The sequence below is a fragment of the Oncorhynchus tshawytscha genome, linkage group LG12 (assembly GCF_018296145.1).
Source record: "Oncorhynchus tshawytscha isolate Ot180627B linkage group LG12, Otsh_v2.0, whole genome shotgun sequence".
Taxonomy (NCBI): Eukaryota; Metazoa; Chordata; class Actinopteri; order Salmoniformes; family Salmonidae; genus Oncorhynchus; species Oncorhynchus tshawytscha.
In genome coordinates, this window is record NC_056440.1 from 35331464 (window position 1) to 35352688 (window position 21225).

Here is a 21225-nt window from a genome sequence, read left to right on the forward strand (position 1 = left end):
TAAAAGTATGTGGACACCTCTTCAAATGAGTGGATTTGGCTTTTTCAGCCACGCCCATTGTTGACAGATGTATAAAATCGAGCACACCGCCATGCAATCTCAATAGACAAACATTGGCAGTAGAATGGCCCGTACTGAAGAGCTTAGTGACTTTCAATGTGGCACTGTCATAGGGTGCCACCCTTCCAACAAGTCAGTTCGTCAAATTTCTGCCCTGCTAAATTTCTGCCCTGTTCAACTGTAAGTGCTGGTATTGTGAAGTGGAAACATCTAGGAGCAACAATGGCTCTGCCGCAAAGTGGTAGACCACACAAGCTCACAGAACTGGTCCGCCGAGTGCTGAAATGTTTGTCCTCAACCGAGTTACAAACGGCCTCTGGAAGCAACGTCAGCACAATAACTATTCATCGGGAGCTTCATGTAATGGGTTTCCATGGCCGAGCAGCCGCACACAAGCCTAACATCACCATGCACAATGCCAAGCCTCGGCTGGAGTGGTGTAAAGTTTGTCGTAATTGGACTCGGGAGCAGTGGAAACGCATTCTCTGGAGTGATGAATCATGCTTCACCTTCTGGCAGTCCAGGGGAAGTTTGGGGAAGGCCCTTTCCTGTTTCTACCATGACAAATCCCCTGTGCACATAGCAAGGTCCATACAGAAATGGTTTGTTGTGATCGGTGTGGAAGAACTTGACTGGCCTGCACAGAGCCCTGAACTCAACCCCATCAAAAACCATACTTTGGGATATATTGGAACGCCAACATCGAGTTATGGCTAATTGCCCAACATCAGGCCCGACCTCACTAATGATCTTGTGTGGAAGCAAGTCCCCGCAGCAATGTTCCAACATCTAGTGGAAAGCCTTCCCAGGAGGGTAGAGGCTGTTATAGCAGCAAAGGGGGGACCAACTCCATATTAATGTCCATGATTTTGGAATGAGATGTTTAACTTTTGGCCATGTAGTGTATACAGTATGTGTATTAAAGTAGTCAGTTTAGTATTTGGTCTCATATTCCTAGCACGGCATGATTACATCAAGTCTGTGATTCCACAAACTTGTTGGATGCATTTGCTGTTTGTTTTGGTGGTGTTTCAGAAAATGTAGCGCCTAATTGAAATGAATGGTAAATAATGTATTGTGTCATTTTGGAGTAGATTGTATTGTAAATAAGAATAGAATATGTTTCTAAACACCGTGGATGCAACCACGATTACGGATAGACCAACATGAATCGTGAACAATGACACAACTATCATACCCCGCTAATCTCTCACCATTACAATAACAGGGGAGGTTAGCATATTTTGGGGGTATGCTGTTATGCCTCTGTAACTTTCTCACTCATCATTACTCACAGTTTATTCAGGATTATCCGTAATCATTCTAGCATCCACATTAACGTAGAAGTGTTTAGAAACATATTCTATTCTTATTTACAATAAAAGTGACACCAAAATGGTAATCCAAAGTGATTGGAGTAGAGAGCCAAAACAACAACAAAATTGTCATGGCCTCTCAGCTGACTTTACAAGAAAACAATTTGAAATCAAATCTTATTTGTCACATGCGCCAAATACAACAGGTGCAGTACGCACAGTGAAATGCTGAATACAAGCCCTTAACCAACAATGCCGTTAAGAAAAAAAGTTGAAGTATCTCCTAAAATAATCTGGGAGAAAAAGAAAACAAATAATTAAGGAGCAACAATAAAATAACAGTAGTGAGGCTATATACAGGGAGTACTGGTACAGAGTCAATGTGCGGGCACCGGTTAGTCGAGGTAATTGAGGTAATATGTACATGTAGGTAGAGGTAAGGTGACTATGCATAGATAATAAACAGAGAGTAGCAGCAGTGTAGAAAGGGGGGCAATGCAAATAGTCTAGGTAGTCCTTTGGATTAACTGTTCAGGAGTCTTATGGCTTGGGGGGTAGAAGCTGTTAAGAAGCCTTTTGGACCTAGACTTGGCGCTCCGTTACCGCTTGCCATGCAGTAGCAGAGAGAACAGTCTATGACATGGGTGGCTGGAGTCTTTGACAATTTTTAGGGCCTTCCTCTGACACCGCCTGGTATAGAGGTACCTGACGGCAGGAAGCTTGGCCCCAGTGATGTACTGGGCCGTACGCACTACCCTCTGTAGTACCCTGCGGTCAGAGGCTGAGCAGTTGCCATACCAGGCAGTGATGCAACCAGTCAGGCAGGATGTTCTCAGTGGTGCAGCTGTAGAACGTTTTCAGGATTTGAGGATCCATGCCAAACCTTTTCAGTCTCCTGAGAGGGAATAGGCTTTGTTGTGCCCTCTTCACAACTGTCTTAGTGTTTTTGGACCATGATAGTTTGTTGTTGATGTGTACACCAAGGAACTTGAAGCTCTCAATCTGCTCTACTACAGCCCCGTCAATGAGAATGGAGGCGTGCTCGGTTCTCCTTTTTCTGTAGTCCACAATTATCTTTGTCTTGATCACATTGAGTTAGAGATTGTTATCCTGGCACCACACGACCAGGTCTCTGACCTCCTCCTTATAGGCTGTCTCATTGTTGTCGGTGATCAGGCCTACCACTATTGTGTCGTCTGCAAACTTAATGATGGTGTTGGAGTCATGCTTGGCCATTCAGTCATGGGTGAACAGGGAGTACAGGAGGGGACTGAGCACGCACCCCTGAGGGGCACCTGTGTTGAGGATCAGCGTGGCAGATGTGTTGTTGCCTACCCTTACCACCTGGGGGTGGTCCATCATCTAGTCTAGGATCCAGTTGCAGAGGGAGGTGTTTAGTCCCAGGAACCTTGCCTAGTTAAATAAAGGTAAAAAAGATTTTTAAACGAATTCTCACATAGGTTTTCCTTTTGTCCAGGTGTGAAAGGGCAGTGTGGAGTGCAACAGAGATTGCATCATCTGTGGATCTGTTGGAGCGGTATGTAAACGCCTGGTTATGAGTGGTCATTTTATTTTCATGACAGTCTTCATCCATAACCGTCGGTGCAAATATTGTCACTAAAATGTTCCCCATTAGCAGGTAGCCTAACGGTTCAGAGCATTGGCCCAGTAGCCGAAAGGTTGCTGGTTCAAATCCCAGAGCCGGAAAGGTGGAAAAAATCTGTCGTTCTGCCCTTGAGCAATGCAGTTAACCCCCAACAATAACTGCTCTCTGGACACAGTTGATTAAGGCAGCCCCCTGCACCTCTAATTCAAAGGGGTTGGGTTAAATGCAGAAGACACATTTCGGTTGAATGCATTCAGTTGGGCAACTGACCGGGTATCCACTTTCCCTAGAGTAACAAATCATGCCTTAATAACAATTCATATTGTTTGAATATATGATATCAAATAGATCCTTCAATACCTGGTGATACAGTACTTGCATGTTGTTAGAACTAAAACTCCACCCTATCAACATCCAAAGCGATTTATACTAGCCTCACCATACCACATGCCATCCACAAATTCAACTGATCAATCATCCAATTTCCAGTTCCAAAAAAACCCACATCTCAAATCTTCCTAGAGTACAAGTCTCCACTGAGGCAAATCAAAATCAAATCAAATCAAAATCAAATCAAATTTGATTTGTCACATACACATGGTTAGCAACGTTTGTCCCTCTTCCATCCCATCTCTTTTCCTCTCCTCTTGGACTGGTTTTATTTGATGAAGGTATTCCCTTGTAACTGCTGGCATACAATATAAAACTGGAGTGGGGGATTCAATTACCACAGTGAATTTATATATGCTGGAAAATTCAATTGACTGTGTTTTAATTAATCTCCAGTCTTACTTAAAGGCAATTTAATAAATTATCACGAGCCAAAAAAGAGAGCGAAAACCTAGGGATAAAACTCCAGTTCCATATTTGAAACATTTAACGTATTCTACTTATTCCCAGTGAAGGCATTTTAACCCTTCAATTTGATCACATCTTGATGTAATTAGATTCCTGTATTGGTCCTTGAAAAGAGGCCATCTTTCTCTCTCCAAAACCAGCGACAGAATGCTCCCATTGACGAGTCTTATTTGATATCCCTTTGTGACAATTATGCCTTTGTTCAAAACAGTCCTTTGCCTCAGGACTTTCTCCAAGAGTCCGAATGGATTACATTTCCCTTGGCCCATCCCTTTCTAACGTAACTACAGTGCCTTCAGAAAGTATTCATACCCCTTGACGTATTCCACATTTTGTTGTGTTACAAGCTGAATACAAAATGAATTAAATATATTTTTTCTCATCCATCGACACACAATACCCCATAGTGACTAAGTGAAAACAAGTTTTTAGAAACATTTGTACATTTATTGAAAATTAAATACAATAATATTTCATTTACAGTACATACAGTAAGTATTCAACCCCCTGAGTCAATACATGTTAGAATCACCTTTGGCAGCGATTACAGCTGAGAGTATTTCCGGGTAAGTCTCCAAGATCTTAGCACACCTGGATTTCACAATATTTGCACATTATTATTTGTAAAATTCATCAAGCTCTGTCAAGTTGGTTGTTGATCATTACCAGACAATATTTATATTTGGCCTTGTGTTTTAGGTCATTGTCCTGCTGAAAGGTGAATTTGTCTCCCATTTTCTGTTGGGAAGCAGGCTGAACCAGGTTTTCCTCTAGGATTTTGCCTGTGCTTAGCTATATTCTGTTTATTTTTATCCTAAAAAAACTCCCTAGTCCTTGCCAATGACAAGCATACCCATAACATGATGCAGCCACCACCATGCTTGAAAATATGGAGAGTGGTACTCAGTGATGTGTTGTGTTGGATTTGTCCCAAACATAACACTTTGTATTTAGGACATAAAGTTAATTTCTATGCCACATTTTTTGCATTTTTACTTTAGTGATTATTGCAAACAGAATGCATGTTTTGGAATATTTTTATTCTGTACAGACTTCCTTCTTTTCACTACGCTATTTAGGTTAGTTTTGTGGAGTAACTACAATGTTGTTGATCCATCCTCAGGCTTCTCCAATCACAGCCATTATGCTCTGTAACTGTTTTAAAGTCACCATTGGCCTCATTTTGAAATCCCTGACTGGTTTCCTTCCTCTCCGACAACTGAGTTAGGAAGGACACATGTATCTTTGTCGTAACTGGATGTATTGATACACCATCCAAAGTGTAATTAATAACTTCACCATGCTCAAAGGGATATTTAATGTCTGTTTTTGTATTTTTGCCCATCTACCAATAGGTGCCCTTCTTCTTCTTTCCATATCAAAGGGGTTGAATACAGTTGAATACAGGCAAGTCAGTTAAGAACACATTCTTATTTTCAATGACAGCCTGGGGACAGTGGGTTAACTGCCTGTTCAGGGGCAGAATGACAGATTTGTACCTTGTCAGCTTGGGGGTTTGAAATCACAACCTTCCGGTTACTAGTCCAACGCTCTAACCACTAGGCTACGCTGCCGCCCCCGAGCTTATTGACTAAAGATATTGACTAAAGATATTTCAGCTTTTTTTTCCATTTTTTAAATAAAAATTTTAATAATTCTAAGAACATAATTCCACTTCGACGTGGGGTATTGTGTGTAAGCCAGTGACACAAAATATAAATTTAATCCAATTTAAGTGTAGTCTGTAACACAACAAAATGTGGAAAAAGTCAAGGGGTGTGAATCCTTTTAAGAGGCAGATTGGAGATTGGGAATCCTGATGTTTACGGCAAAACCAAGCATTGTATTTTTGTAAGAAACATATTCCTATTTGTTTCCCTACTGCCTGCACTCCTACAAACTAGTCACTGTTCGTCAGTCAGCCCTTCTACCACATCTAGAATTGGATTTTTCTGAGATTTGGGACTTGGCTGTGAGGAGTGGGCTATCCTCCAACAGATTCAAGCAGCTCTAGACCACCAGCTAATTTGGCTGAGAGAGAATCCTGGTAGAAGTGGCTTTGTGTGGATTATAGTGCTGATTCTGAATTGCCCAGTGCTTGCTTCATTGACAAAGAGGCTGTAAAGTAAAGCAAATCATATTGATGCCTCATTCAGTCAAGTTGACAACAATTTCTGGTCCTGCTTCACATGAACAGTCCAACAACATATGTATAGTATTTACATGGTAGTTATGTGGGTATTTTGTAAGTAGAGTGTATAGTACAGTGTTTGCAGTATGCTCAAAGTCCCCTCCATGTTAATTAATTGCAAAAGTGGAAGCATCAGTCTACAGTGTTGGACAAGGAATGTAACACTTCTGAAAACGTATCAAATAGCATCATAGCAGAGCATTTCTTTTGATTGCATCCTACATATACCAGTGAGGGAACAGACTTCCGTTTCCATTCAGTTGTAAGTGACTTCAGCAATGAGAACAGTGAATACTCCCATGGGAGTAAAACAACAATAGCTTGTTCCCTGGCCTTTCTGAAAAGGCTGGGCAACAGCACATCAAATAAAACCTGGTGTCTGTCCACTTTCTTGAAGGGAACTGAAGCAGAACCTTTTGTTTGCCTGTTTGGTTTTCTTGAAGAGATGGATGATGGAGCAACTATAAAACATAGTGTACTTCAAGTCTCTTCAAGATTTTCACCGCACTAATCAAATCTGATCCATTCCAACTTGAGCTTTGGGCAACTTTGAGATCTCTGATAAGATTCACTTATCCATCTCCATGATGCTAAGCTTATATCTGCATAGAGAATCCAAAACAACAACAACACACACAAATCTAGAGGTCCTATACTCCTGATTGCCTACATTGAAAATAGGGGGAGTAAGCAAGTTCCATTCCCTAGGCAAAGAAGAATTTCCCAGTAATCGTTTGACAGGTTTTAAAAAAGGCGATCGGGACCGAATTTTCAGTATGTGGCAGTCGGGTCAATACCGAGCTCCTGTCATTAAGCCTCTGCCAGTCAAACATCCAGCCGTAATTGACGAGTTTCCTCTGGGGAGGGCGGAGCTGTCGCTGGGGTGGGGAGGTGTAGGGAGGGGGTGTATTTGGAGGGGGTAAGGGGGATGCTGAGCAGGCCGGTCCTGAGGGAGGGAGTGATGGGGAGGCCTAGCCTGGGCCCTGCTGAGAACAGCGTATGTGGAGGAGCCATCACATGTCTTGACAGACAGCCAGTCACACAGCATTGAGCGGGTCAGGTATTTATGCATATGTGTGTTGTGTTGCAGAAAAGACTGCAGGGAGTGGTCTCATTGGACCCAACGGAGGGAGAGGAAAAACAAGACAAGAAAAATGTTGGGTAATGGTGATAACAAAGCAGTGGAGAGATGATCTCAGGAATATAATGTGTTTGGTACTAGAATATATCGACAATGCTATGAAACAAATCCCTATTGGACCATTGCCAGCATTGATGTTAGCCATTAGAAATAGTATGAATATTTATTAAAGCTTGTTAGTCCATCAATCCCACTCCAAATCATTTACATCCACTGACGTTAGTCTATAAACACATTCAATACACAAAATACATACAACAACAGTAACGACAGTAAAAATGTGAAGCTACTATATTGTAGAACAGCAGTCTACATTTGACATTGATTCATTAAAGCTACTCCTCTTGATTACGTCTGTGGTTGTACGCGGTTTTTTGGCCTTCCACAAAGACAAAACATGGTGGAAGATTTTGACAACTGGTAAAAAAATGACTAAGATATTGCAATATAAGTTAGACTGAGTCACAATCACTATATTGCGTAGTGGGCTTGGACAGCACAAATTAAATAGGAAAAGAATCGGGCAGGGAGGAAAGAGGGGAAAATGCAAATGGAGATATTCTTTTTCTTTTTGTATTTTGTACCCCATCTAATTGCAATCATAGGCAGATGTCTGAAAGTGCGACAGTATCAGCAGAATTGCTGCTGAGAGCACAGAATCTTTGTCTAAAAATAATCAGACATTCTGTGTGCTGCTGTTTGTTATAATGGTAATCGATGCTGGAGGCTTTGAATTCCATCAATTTATAGATCCACTCTGTTCTGCCTGGTGACTTTACTACATCACAACCCCCACTGCATACGCACACCAAGAGAGAATCAAGCACACACATACACACACTGCATGCAAGCTCACACACAAAAGAGCACACACACAAACACAGACACATGCACACAGTGGTCGTAGCAAGGCAGCACAGGGGCCAGTGTGTGATTCAGATGAGTGTAGTTTCCTTTCATACATTCCTTATCACCTCCTATTCTCTGTAAGACACCAGAGTCCGTAGCCGTCTCAGATTAGCCCTGCATCTCAGACGCCACATTTGAGAGGGGGATCGATCAATAAATCAAATCACCACAATCAATGGCCCCGATCACTGCAGTCTAGTCTGGTCTCAACGTTATTACTGGCACCCCCCAGCCGCTGAGGGGCGGACAAAAAAGAAAAACAAGGCTGGGGAGGGAGAGGGGGTTCAGGGCAGGCAGAGCCACGCCTGGCCGGCTTCTGTCCATATGGAAGATGGAAGATGATCCCTTATCTGGCTTCTCTCCCTGGGCTGGACCGACCGACTGACCGACAGGCAAGCAGCTTCTTGTGGATGGTTGGTCCAGACTTGCAGACATAGAGGGAACCGGGAGGGAGGGGCTGTTGACTGACCTCTGTGACCTGGCCCTGGGAACTTCAACCTCCCCCAAACACACTCTGACAGGGTAGGCTATCACCTGGCTGCTTCCTCCCTGCATCTGTCTCTCTCTCTACATCTCTAGACCACTGTCTACTATAGTACCTCTCTGTTCACTCAGCTTGGCAGGAGCTGCTCTCCTTTCCACTAATCCACTCTCCACTGTGTTCAGACCACGAGGTAGTGATTGGTACCAGAGTTTCCAGTGTGTTCAGACCATAAGCTAGTGATTGGTACCAGAGTGTCCAGTGTGTTCAGACCAATCACCACTGCGACCTGTACGCTCTCATTGTCTGGCCCTCACTTCATAATCACCGCAAAGCGCACTGGCTCCAGGTCATCTACAAGTCTTTACTAGGTAAAGCCCCGCCTTATCTCAGCTCACTGGTCACCATAGCAGCACCCACCCATAGCACGCGCTCCAGCAGGTGTATCTCACTGGTCACCACCAAAGCCGATTCCTCATTTGGCCGCCTTTCCTTCCAGTTGTCTGCTGCCAATAACTGGTACGAACTGCAAAAATCACTGAAGCTGGAGACTCATATCTCCCTCACTAGCTTTAAGCACCAGCTGTCATAGCAGCTCACAGATCATAGCCAATCTGTAAATAGCCCATCCAACTACCTCATCCCCATACTGTATTTATTTATTTATCTTGGTCTTTTGCACCCCAGTATCTACTTGCTCATTCATCTTCTGCACATCTATCACTCCAGTGTTTAATTGCTATATTGTAATTACTTCGCCACCATGGCCTATTTATTGCCTTACCTCCCTTATCCTCCCTCATTTGCACACACTGTATATATACTTTTTCTACAGTATTATTGACTGTATGTTTGTTTATTCCATGTGTAACTCTGTGTTGTTGTACATGTCGAACTGCTTTGCTTTATCTTGGCCAGGTCGCAGTTGTAAAATGAGAACTTGTTCTCAACTAGCCTACCTGGTTAAATAAAGGTGAAATACAATATAAATAAAAACAAGGTAGTGATTGGTACCAGTGTCCACTGTGCAGCTAGTAGTACAGTACATACAAATTAGAAATTGGTGGTGCTGTACAGTTTGTGTAGGCTCAACTCTGAAAATCTCATTTTATTTTGACACCTTTCTAAACCTTGGACTAGTAAACCTGATAAATCATCCACAATAATTAATCCCCAGTCAGTCAGGCTGTCTTCAAACAGCATGCCAAATCTTACAAAGGGGATGAGAGGCGCGTGAGCGTTACAGCCATCAGCAAAAGGTGTGACTGGTGTTGTCAGACATTATTAGTCGTACCCAGCTTCATTTAGGGACTTTTAGCGCCTGATGCACCAAAGCACATCGGCCAGTCAACGGTTCTCTCTCATTTTAAACACATGCGCAAGCATGCACACACAACCACTGATAACACAGGAAAACACATGACCAATATGGTCTTCTTAATACAAACAGCCTAGCTAGGCTCAGCACCTTCAAAATTCAAACAAATAAAAACTACAGCCCTAACATAGCCCCTCCACTGAATCTAAAAGGAATCATAGGGATGTATTTAAATGTCCTCCAATTACAACCTTCAAACAGCTATCTATGAATGGACATTCTAAATGAACGGCCAATTAGAAGAGCTTATTTATCATCATTAAGCCAGGCCATTGTTCTCGTCATCTCCAAGTCTGTGGTTACAATCAGAATGTCTTGTCATACTGTAATACATGGCCACTGACTGATTAGACGTTCCCTGGATTCATCAGCAAGCCGGGAGGTTGAAACCTGAGTGAAAACATTATAACCTCAACAGGCCAGCAGGTAAAATAGTGACTGGATGTGAATGATAAAAGATTTGACTCACAATGTCTAAGGATAAAAACGTTAAATAAATAAATAAATATATATATACACACACACAGTATATATACACACACACACACACACAGTATATATACACACAGTATATATAAATAATTAATGATACTCTACAATGATTGTTTTCCTTTGAATGGACTGCGATGGACTGTTTCTTTGTCAGAAACCAACCACTCATTTCAGCGTGAGGAGAAGAGAACACTTGGTAAAGTTGTACAAATCGAGTCATCACCATCATCACCACGTTGGCCCACTTTTCACCAAAAACGACTATAGTGGAGCAGTGCAACATAGACAACCTGCGATTGACGTTTTCTTAAGACAGAATAAACAATCTGTTGGTTCTCAGGTGTGCTGATCTTCCTCTTGTTTTTGTTGTTATCTTCCCCCTATTCCCTCCATTTTCCCTTGTCGATTGCGGGAAGATCAAAGCGCCGCCACCGGAAGAATCTGAATATTTCAGGTGAGGAGAGATGGCTGCATTTCACACCACCTGTGTAGCGCTATCGCTGAGAGACTAGTCCCTCCTCTCTCTCTCTCTCTCTCTCTCACACTCTGTTCCAGGGGCCCCTGGGGGTCCGGCGACATGAACCAGGCCACCTGTCTGAGAGAGAGGCTCCTTTATTCTCTCTCACCCCATCTCCCTCTCTCCCAGAAATAAATGTATTTAAATAGAACGGTGAGAGAGGGAATACAACCTGGGCTGACAACAAGCGGAGGAAAACCTCCAGTGCTGCTGTCAAAATGCTGCGAGACCCAGCAGACAAGTTATCATACTGTGAAATGCGAACAGCCATTTGTAATGACAATTTACACATGAATGGGATTTCTTTGTGAGTTTTGCAATGGGGAAACTATTTATAGACTTGCGATAGCATAGTAGACTGCTTTGGTGAACACAGTAACTTTCATCATGTAGGCCTAAATGAAAATAACTTCCTGTATCAAAGAAAATAGTGGAAAAAGAGCCACCCAGTGCAGCTTACTCTTCAGTACATACTGTACAGTACTGTACTGATCTCAGGGAGGGCAAAGTGTTTTTTTGTAAGATGCCGCACAACCCCAGAGCAGCCATTTCTGACTCACAGCAAATAAAAAACATCTCTGACGTCCAGACTAGTCTTAACAGTTTGTTTTAGCTGCTCTTCTTCAAGGGGTGTATGTGTGTATGTGTGTATGTGTGTATGTCTGTGTGTCCACGTGTGTGTGCACGTGTGCGTGTGTATATACACTGAGTGTACAAAACATTAGGAGTACCGGCTCTTTCAATGACATAGACCTACCAGGTGAATCCAGGTGAAAGCTATGATCCCCTTATTAAGGTCACTTGTTAAATCCACTTCAATCAATGTAGATGAAGGAGAGGAGACAGGTTAAAGAAGGATGTTTAAGCCTTGAGACGTGGATTATGTACAGTATGTGTGTTATTCAAAGGCTGAATGGGCAAGACAAAAGATTTAAGTGCCTTTGAACTGGGTATGGTAGTAGGTGTCAGGCGCAGCGGTTTGAGTGTGTCAAGAACTGCAACGTTGCTGGCTTTTTCACACTCAACAGTTACCCATGTGTATCAAGAAAGGTTCACTACCCAAAGGACATCCAGCCAGCTTGACCCAACTGTGGGAAGCATTGGAGTCAAAATGGGCCAGCATCCTTGTGGAACACTTTAGTCACCTTGTAGAGTCCATGCACAGACAAATTGAGGATGTTCTGAGGGCAAAAGGGGGTTCAAATCAATATCAGGAAGGAGTTCCTAATGTGTTGTCCACTCAGTGTACAGTGGAGTGGGGCAAAAAAGTATTTAGTCAGCCACCAATTGTGCAAGTTCTCTCACTTAAAAAGATGAGAGAGGCCTGTAATTTTCATCATAGGTACACTTTAACTATGACAGACAAAATGACAAAATGAGAAAGTGCCATTAAGGTGCCATTAATACAGGTAACGAGTGGAGGACAGAGGAGCCTCTTATAGAAGAAGTTACAGGTCTGTGAGAGCCAGAAATCGTGCTTGTTTGTAGGTGACCAAATACTTATTTTCCACCATCATTTGCAAATAAATTCATAAAAAATCCTACAATGTGATTTTCTGGATTTTTTTCCCTCATTTTGTCTGTCATAGTTGAAGTGTACCTATGATGAAAATTACAGGCCTCTCTCATCTTTTTAAGTGGGAGAACTTGCACAATTGGTGGCTGACTAAATTGGTGGCTGCATGCATGTATGTATGTATGCATGTGTGTGTATGCATGTGTATGTGTGTGTGTATGTGTATGTGTATGTGTGTGTGTGTGTGTACTGTACTGTGTGTGTGTGCCGGGGGTTGTGGATTGGGTTCCACACAGCCAGTTCCCAGCCATGTCTCTCAAAAGGGCCGTAAAGTCTTTACAGCAAATTCTTTACATTCATCTGTGTCATAGCACTCGGCACACATTAGGCGTTTACACGGGAGAAAACACAATCTATTTGATGCTACACTGCCCACACGTCCAGAACCCTCCTCCCCACACTGGAGATTCACAGTGTTTAACTTCCATTTCATATTCCGAACAGGCAGACAGGCAAGTGGAGGGAATGGACTCCATCTTGCTGTAAATCAGCATTTAAACACCCAGCTAAATGTAATGTGGAGAGAGTCAACAAGAGAACACGTATTACCCCGCTGAAGATATTTGTTTTTATTTACTCTGGAATGTGCAATAGATTTTTTGTCTTCCCCTAACGATGTATGCAAACGGTGAACTGAAAAAGTCACACTTAATTATTTTCACACTTCACCCCCATCTGTCCCTCTCTATCTTTTTAATATCATCTGTGCTTATGTGAGCAAGTGCAGGTTAATCTAGGGAGCGGGTCAGAGGCAGCAAGCTCTTTGTAAATGTCAGCAGGGAGATCTGGGATGCTCTCATTACCACACTAAACCCACATGCCTGTCGGCTCCAAGATGGATGTATGACTTGCAGGTGTCTTTCCCCCACTCTTTACCGTCATCGCAGGGTCGCCCCTCCATCACAGAAAACCTTATTAATCAATCGATTTATCGCCATAAATCAGGCCGTAGCTTTGATTGTATCAGCAAGTCACACAATCAATCAATTAGTCCAGCTCTAGCAGACCAATTTGCCTAAAGAAAGATGAATGTCTCTCATCCATTTAACTGTCCGTTTACCCATCAAACACCGGGGCTGTTGACCCAACATGCGTCCTCTTATAGATTTTTACAGATTAAACTTGCCCTCTTCATTTGTGCTGAGGTATGTTCTCTGTTCTTCTTTATGGCGAAGCCAAACATCATCATCATCATCATCACAGCAGAGGACAAAAATGCCCTCTTTTTCAAGAAGCAATTATTGTTATTACTGTAAATTGGACCAGTCAGTTAATAGTCAACAAGTAAATTAACCAGCAGCATCACTGTAGACATTGCTATTAGCCGTACCCAGCCTGAGTAAAAGAAATTGACCTTCACAATGTCTCAGACAAATCATGTATATCATCACATAATCCTGCCAAGGTTGAGATGAAAGCAGGAGGGAGGTGTTGAAGGTAAATGATAGACGAGTGAATTCGGAAGAAGATAAGTATAATAACATATTTGTTTCATATTTCATTCCAACTGTGAATTTCAATACACAATGTGACACAAACTGCCATGGTCCACTGGCTCCCATCTGCAACTGAGTGTCAGGACGTCTCCTAGGATACGCTGGAAACTTTAGGGACAACAAAACTGACAATAACAACTAGAGCACGACAGAGCGGGCTGCCTCTCCCAGCGCCTCAGCAGGCTTCTCGGTGGAGTACGCCAGGCAGCCAGGCCGTAGAACTGTAGAGGAGAGGAAGGAACACCAACCCTGGTCCCTGGGGAGAACGTCTGTGGTGGGATTATAGCATGACGAGGTCTGGTTCTGCTTCACACTCCCAGACCTTGATATCTGCCTCTCTGCCTGCTGCCTGGAACACTGTGGGGGCTGGAGCACCAGAACACCTTGTCCCTGCAGATATATCTACAGGGCTTTAGAGTTCTGGCCAATCTCACCAAGCTCCACCATGTAATTAGAGATAAAGACACAGGGCCAGGGTACTGAACCCAAACTCTGCCAACTTCACACTACACTGCCCACCTATAGCCTCCCAAAGGACAACCGCCCATCCCAGCTCTACCATCTATAAGCCACCTGTGAATAACCACCCACAACCCTATTATGTATGACTAAGTACACATCCAGAAGCTTCCCATACACAACAGAAACATCCCAAAACACCATTACAAAATACTGTAGAACGGAGGACCACAACCAGGGTCATGATGGCAGACAGAGAAGATGGCAAACTTCCCTGCAGACTTATTTATGAGGAGCTTTCCCTTTCTAAAATCCTCATCTCTACACTTCATTGGTATTTCCTTCATACCATCTCCTCCCAAATCAGAACCTCTTCCAGGCAACTAGGAAGAACATTTGGAAAATAATGCATGGGAAGAAACCTGAACTATTTTCAAGTAACATAAAATTATACTAGCAAGAGATCCATTATTCATTTCAGATACATTTTTCATTTAGGAACAGGGTGGATATGAGCAATGATAAATGCATCGCCCAGGATGCAATTTGTATGTAAAATAACAGAAGATTAAAGAATATGTTTTAAGTGCAAATGTAGTTTGTTGCCATTTAAGGGGAAAATGCATTCCTGGAAAACAATATAAGACTTGAGCCTATGACATTGGCTCATAAAATCACTTAGCCTATTACTAGGTCCTTCACCAGTCCCTGTAATGGGTCACAATGACAGCACAATAAGTCTCTCAAATGATGAACGAGCAGGCTAGAGTGGGTTTTCATTCATACAGTATTTTTGGCAGACCCTTTGGAAATGCAGGGTAAGAAAACTGAATAAAAAGACTAATTCAATACACACCCAACTAGGCAGCACATTTCTTGACACACACGTACATGCATTCACACAGACAAATGCGCAGAAGTGCACTCACGCACGCACCCACTTGTACACACGCACCCACTTGTACACACACACACACACACCCACATGTACACACACACCCACACCCACACACACACACAAACTTGCATGCCAGGCATCTACATGTACCTCTCAGGACTGGCTCTCTCTTCATCAGCTTCACTCAGTGCACACTGTTTCAATTCACTGCTTCTCAAAGACACACAAAGAGCCTTTCCCTCCATTCAGAGCAAACCCACCAAACCAAAATTGGTTCTGTGAAAGTTCTCAGAACATTTGTTACGTTGTGGCAAATGTTTTCATAACACAAAAATTGTGCAGTTGTGCGGATGATTCTACAATGTTTCTTTTAGGGTGCAAAAACATTCACCTGATGTTGCAAGATCGTTCCTAGAACCCATTTCATCTGTTCTTTAAAAGTTTCCCAGAATCTTTCGTTGTGGGAACAGTCTGGTGGGAATATTGTGGGGACATCACAAAAGATAGGTTCCCAAAACACAAAAACTGTCCAGTTGTGCGGATGATTCTACAATTTTTCTTTTAGCGTGAAAAAAACATTCACCTGATGTTACAAGAATGTTGACAGAAACATTAAAACTGTCCGGTTGTGCTGAAATTCAGATAATGTTTGTATCAGGGTGCACAAAATATTCCTAAAATATTGCAAGAATGTTGACAGAACAGCCTTTCTGGGTTCTTTAAAAGTTTCCCGGAACATTTAATTAGGTTGTGGGAACAGTGTGGGTACAATACAAGAGATAGGTTCCCAAAACACAGAATATGCTCAGTTGTGATGACATTCATACAATGTCTAAAAAATTAAGTTGCACAAGACATTCCAATAATATTGTAAGAATGTTGACAGAACACCTGGTTTTAGTTCTTTAAAAGGTTCCCAGAACATTTAATTAAGTTATTGGAGTTGTTAGGGATGTTGTAAGAATATTCTTGTTTGCATTGCACAGAACAATCCCAATGTTGCACATTGTCACACAATTGCCAATTAAGTCCATTTTTATGACATTCATAGCATATGTGTTTTAGGTTTAACATTTGAGGACAGTGTTGTAGCTGATCTAGGACACATTGTATTTTAATTTCATTCACAGGACATTTTAACAGCATTTGAATCATACACATACACCTATATACTTCAAATTTTGACAATCTCCACATGTGGGCTTTGAACCTGCAATGTTTGGTTCCGAGACCAGGTATTTTATCCTATGCACCACCAGGGAAGCTCTATTATGTCTTATTTTTTCAGTATATAACCATGGCAGTATGTTCTATTAGGCATTCCATGCTTCCTGGTAACTGGGTTATTCATCATCACTTCATCCATCCTGTTTATATGCTGCATACTTCTGCACCCACATTTACAATGTATCCAAGACTATGAGTGCTGATCTAGGATCAGTTTTGCTTTTCAGATCATGAAAAATAAGCCAAGGGGGACCTTATCAAGTGTCTCAAAGTAGTTATTATATATTATTTTTTACAGTTAGTCTAAATTCTGCATTTATGACTGGATTTATACATTTGGATGAAATAAAGGCATTTATTTTAGTAGATTATATCGGAGCATCCATTCCACTGTTTTTTTTCATGAGAAAATGGTTAAAGAATGTGTGTATTTTAGGATTTTCTTTTTTAGTCATGTGTTGAAGTTCTTATGAATGTTCATTTTGGTTGGATAGAGCTTCCTTTAAATAACTTGTATTATTGTCTGTTCATATACTTCTTAAATACAGACTCAGAACCTTCAAAAAACATTTTTTTTTAACCTTTTCTCAATTTCAATCAAAACACAAAGTGCCTTTAGAAAGTATTCACACCCCTTGACTTTTAACAAAATGTTGTTGTGTTACAGCCTGAATTTAAAATGGATTCAATTGAGATTGTGTCGTTTGCCTACACGAAAGACTCATAATGTCAAAGTGGAATTGTGTTTTTTAAATGTTAACAAAGTCATAAAAATTGAAAAGTGGAAATGTTCAACCCCTTTATTATGGCAAGCCTAAATAAGTTCAGGAGTAAAAATGTGCTTAAGAAATCACATAAAAAGTTGGATGGATTCATTCTGTGTGCAATAATAGTGTTTAACATGATTTTTGAATGACAACCTCATCTCTGTACTCCACACAAACAACTATCTGTAAGGTCCCTCAGTCGAGCAGTGAATTTCAAACAGAGATTCAACCACAAAGACCAGAGAATTTTTCCAATGCCTCTCAAAGAAGGGCACCTTTTAGTAGATATACACTACCGGTCAAAAGTTTTAGAACACCTACTCATTCGAGGGCTTTTCTTTATTTTTACTATCAAAACTATGAAATAACACATTTGGAATCATGTAGTAACCAAAAAAGTGTTAAACAAATCAAAATATATGTTATATTTGAGATTCTTCAAAAGGCTACTCTTTGCCTTGATGACAGCTCTGCACACTCCTGGCATTCTCTCAACCAGCTTCATGAGGTAGTCACCTGGAATACACTTCAATTAACAGGTGTGCCTTGTTAAAAGTTAATTTGTGGAATTTCTTTCCTTTTAATGCATTTGAGCCAATCAGTTGTGTTGTGACAAGGTAGGGGGGTAAACAGAAGATAGTCCTATTTGGTAAAAGGTTTCTTCAAGTGCAGTCGCAAAAAAACATCAAGTGCTATGATGAAACTGGCTCTTATGAGGACCGCCACAGGAATGGAAAACCCAGAATTACCTCTGCTGCAGAGGATAAGTTCATTAGAGTTACCAACCTCAGAAATTGTAGCCCAAATAAATGCTTCACAGAGGTCAAGTAACAGACACATCTCAACATCAACTGTTTAGAGGAGACTGTGTGAATTGATTCAACAACAAAAACACTACTAACGGACACCAATAATAAGAAGAGACTTGCCTGGGCCAAGAAACATGAGCAATGAACATTAGACCAGTGGAAATTTGTTCTGTGGTCTGGAGTCCAAATTGGAGATTTTTGGTTCCGTCCGCCGTGTCTTTGTGAGATGCGGTTTGGGTGAACGGATGATCTCTGCATGTGTATTTCCCACCGTAAAGCATGAAGGAGGAGGTGTTATGGTGTGGGGATGCTTTGCTGGTGACACTGTCTGTGATTAATTTAGAATTAAAGGCACACTTAACCAGCATGGCTACCACAGCATTCTGCAGCGATACGCCATCCCATCTGGTTTGGGCTTAGTGGAACTATCATTTGTTTTTCAATAGAACAATGATCCAACACACCTCCAGGCTGTGTAAGGGTTATTTGACCAAGAAGGAGAGTGATGGAGTGCTGCATCAGATGACCTGGCCTCCACAATCGCCCGACCTCAAACAAATTGAGATGGTTTTGGATGAGTCAGACCGCAGAGTGAAGGAAAAGCAGCCAACAAGTGCTCAGCATATGTGGGAACTCCTTCAAGACTGTTGGAAAAACATTCCAGGTGAAGCTGGTTGAGAGAATGCCAAGAATGCACAAAGCTGTCATCAAAGCAAAGGGTGGCTATTTGAAGATTCTTAAAAAGAAAATATATTTGGATTTGTTTAAAACTTTCTTGGTTACTACATGATTCCGTGTGTTATTTTATAGTTTTGATGTCTTCACTATTATTCTACAATGTGGATAATAGTAAAAAAAAATAAAGAAAAACCCTTGAATGAGTAGGTGTTCTGAAACTTTTAACTGGTAGTGTATAGATATATATATATATATATATATATATATATTTTTATTTTATTTTTTTAATATATATATATAATATCTGTTTTTGAGCATGGTGAAGTTATTAATTACACTTTGGATTGTGTATCAATGCACCCAGTCACTACAAAGATACAGGTGTCCTTCCTAACTAATTTGCCGGAAACCGCTCAGGGATTTCACCATAAGGGAAATGTTGACTTTAAAACCGTTACAGAGTTTACTATTTGTGATAGGAGAAAACTGAGGATTGATCAACAACACTAGTTGTTGGCCATTTGAGGCAGCTGTGTCAATACTAACCTAAATGACAGAGTGAAATTAAGAAAGCCTGTACAGAATACAAAATATTCCAAAAAATGCATCCTGTTTGCATCAAGGCAATAAAATAAAATGACAAAAAATGTGGCAAAGAAATTACCTTTATGTCCTGAATACAAAGTGTTATGTTTGGGGAAATCCAACACAACAAATCACTGAGTACCAGTCTTCATATTTTCAAGCATGGTGGTGGCTGATTCATGTTATGTGTCTGCTTGTCATCGGCAAGGACTAGGGAGTTTTTTCACCATAAAAAAAATTGGAATAGAGCTAAGCACAGGCAAACCCCTAGAGGAAAACCTGGTTGAGTCTGCTTTCCAACAGACACTGTGAGACAAATTCACCTTTCAGAGAACATTTGCCGGGACCTAATGAATGTTCTGGGAACTTTCACGGAACCAGTTTTGTTTTGATGGGAAAACATTAGTGGTACATTGTTTTATCACATTACCTGGAAACCTAATGAGAACTTTTGGGGAATGTTCTGTGGTGGTTGTTACAGATGCTGTGAACAACATTTTAATGAATGTTAGGAGAACAATCCAAGGATATTTCATTTAAAACATTTCCCTTTGAATGTTTTTAGTATGTTATCATTCTAATGTTAGATAAAACAAGAACTTATTGGGAATCTTAGCTAATGTTCTGAGAATGTTGCCGGTTCGCTAAGAAGAGATTGAATGCAGCTTGGGGAACACAAGACATGCCCACCACAGAGCATGTGATACAGCTCATTACTGGGCACACAGAGTGGAGAGAGCAGGGGACAGGTATGTACATCAACAACTCCATCACTCAGTCGTCACACAACCTGTAACACTTCTCAAAACATTCAGGTGGCTATTTAGCTCCTGTTTTGAATACTACATGCGATATCGAAAATCAAGATACAATCCTGACATAGAAACTGTCTGAGGGCTACCTGAGGAAACATTCACAGTAGCAGGCCCCAAACAAAACTCACACATGCATGTTACATGTACAGGTCAGGAAATGTAGCTGCTTTGTTAAGAGTTCTCAACCCAACAACCAAACAGAGATTGAGCCATTAGCAGACTGTCCCCAATCAGAGGAAAGGGAAGGGGAGGGGGATAAAATCTATTTGGGTCAGCGACATTGATCTCCCACACTACAACATGGCTCTGGGGGTCAGGGCTGTGTGTGTGTTTATTAGAGAGAGTGTGTTTGGAATGTAGGATTGGGGAAGAAGGGTATTGTAAACTGCAAACAGTCTTGTGAACCCTCCCTAACCTTGAGGCTATCGCATGACCTGAGGCAAAGCATTACTGACATTAAAAAGGCCTCAACTTCTCAGCATTGGAGTTTCAAATACGTAATCAATGGGGCTACATGTGCGCACATTTTCTGCACCGCCAGTAGAATGCTTTTTCTCCCCCTACAACACAACGTTGCAGCCTGTTTTCCACTGTGTGTTCATGTTAATGTCAGCAATAATGAAGACCTGAAGCACGCGAAGTGGAGACAGGAGCTCGGTTGGAAACATAAACAGTGGAAAATCAGGAGTAAGACCAGGATGTGAAAAACCTGTCAGATTCTCTGTGTCAGGCGGCTCCTGTGCTACAGCACAATCGGCTCAGACTGGGAGGGGAACAAATGGCCTAATTCACACTGGGTGTGTGAGTGCCTCTGCTGTCTAGCACTGTGAGCGGGGAATTAGATCTATGGTTTGTAGCCTTCATCCCTTTCCAGACAGACTTGTTCCGGCTCAGAGGCGCTGCCTAATCCGCACCTCTCTCCCGCTTGCGCTCCTGGAAAATGACTTCACACAGCTGCCTCAAACG

The 21225-nt window shown here is 41.7% G+C and overlaps 1 protein-coding gene across 4 annotated transcripts in view; it reads right to left on the reverse strand.

The window, feature by feature from the left end:
• Nucleotides 1-21225, reverse strand: part of cux2b (cut-like homeobox 2b) — a 115419-nt gene that overhangs the window by 62975 nt on the left and 31219 nt on the right. The gene's annotated exons all lie outside the window — the stretch shown is intronic.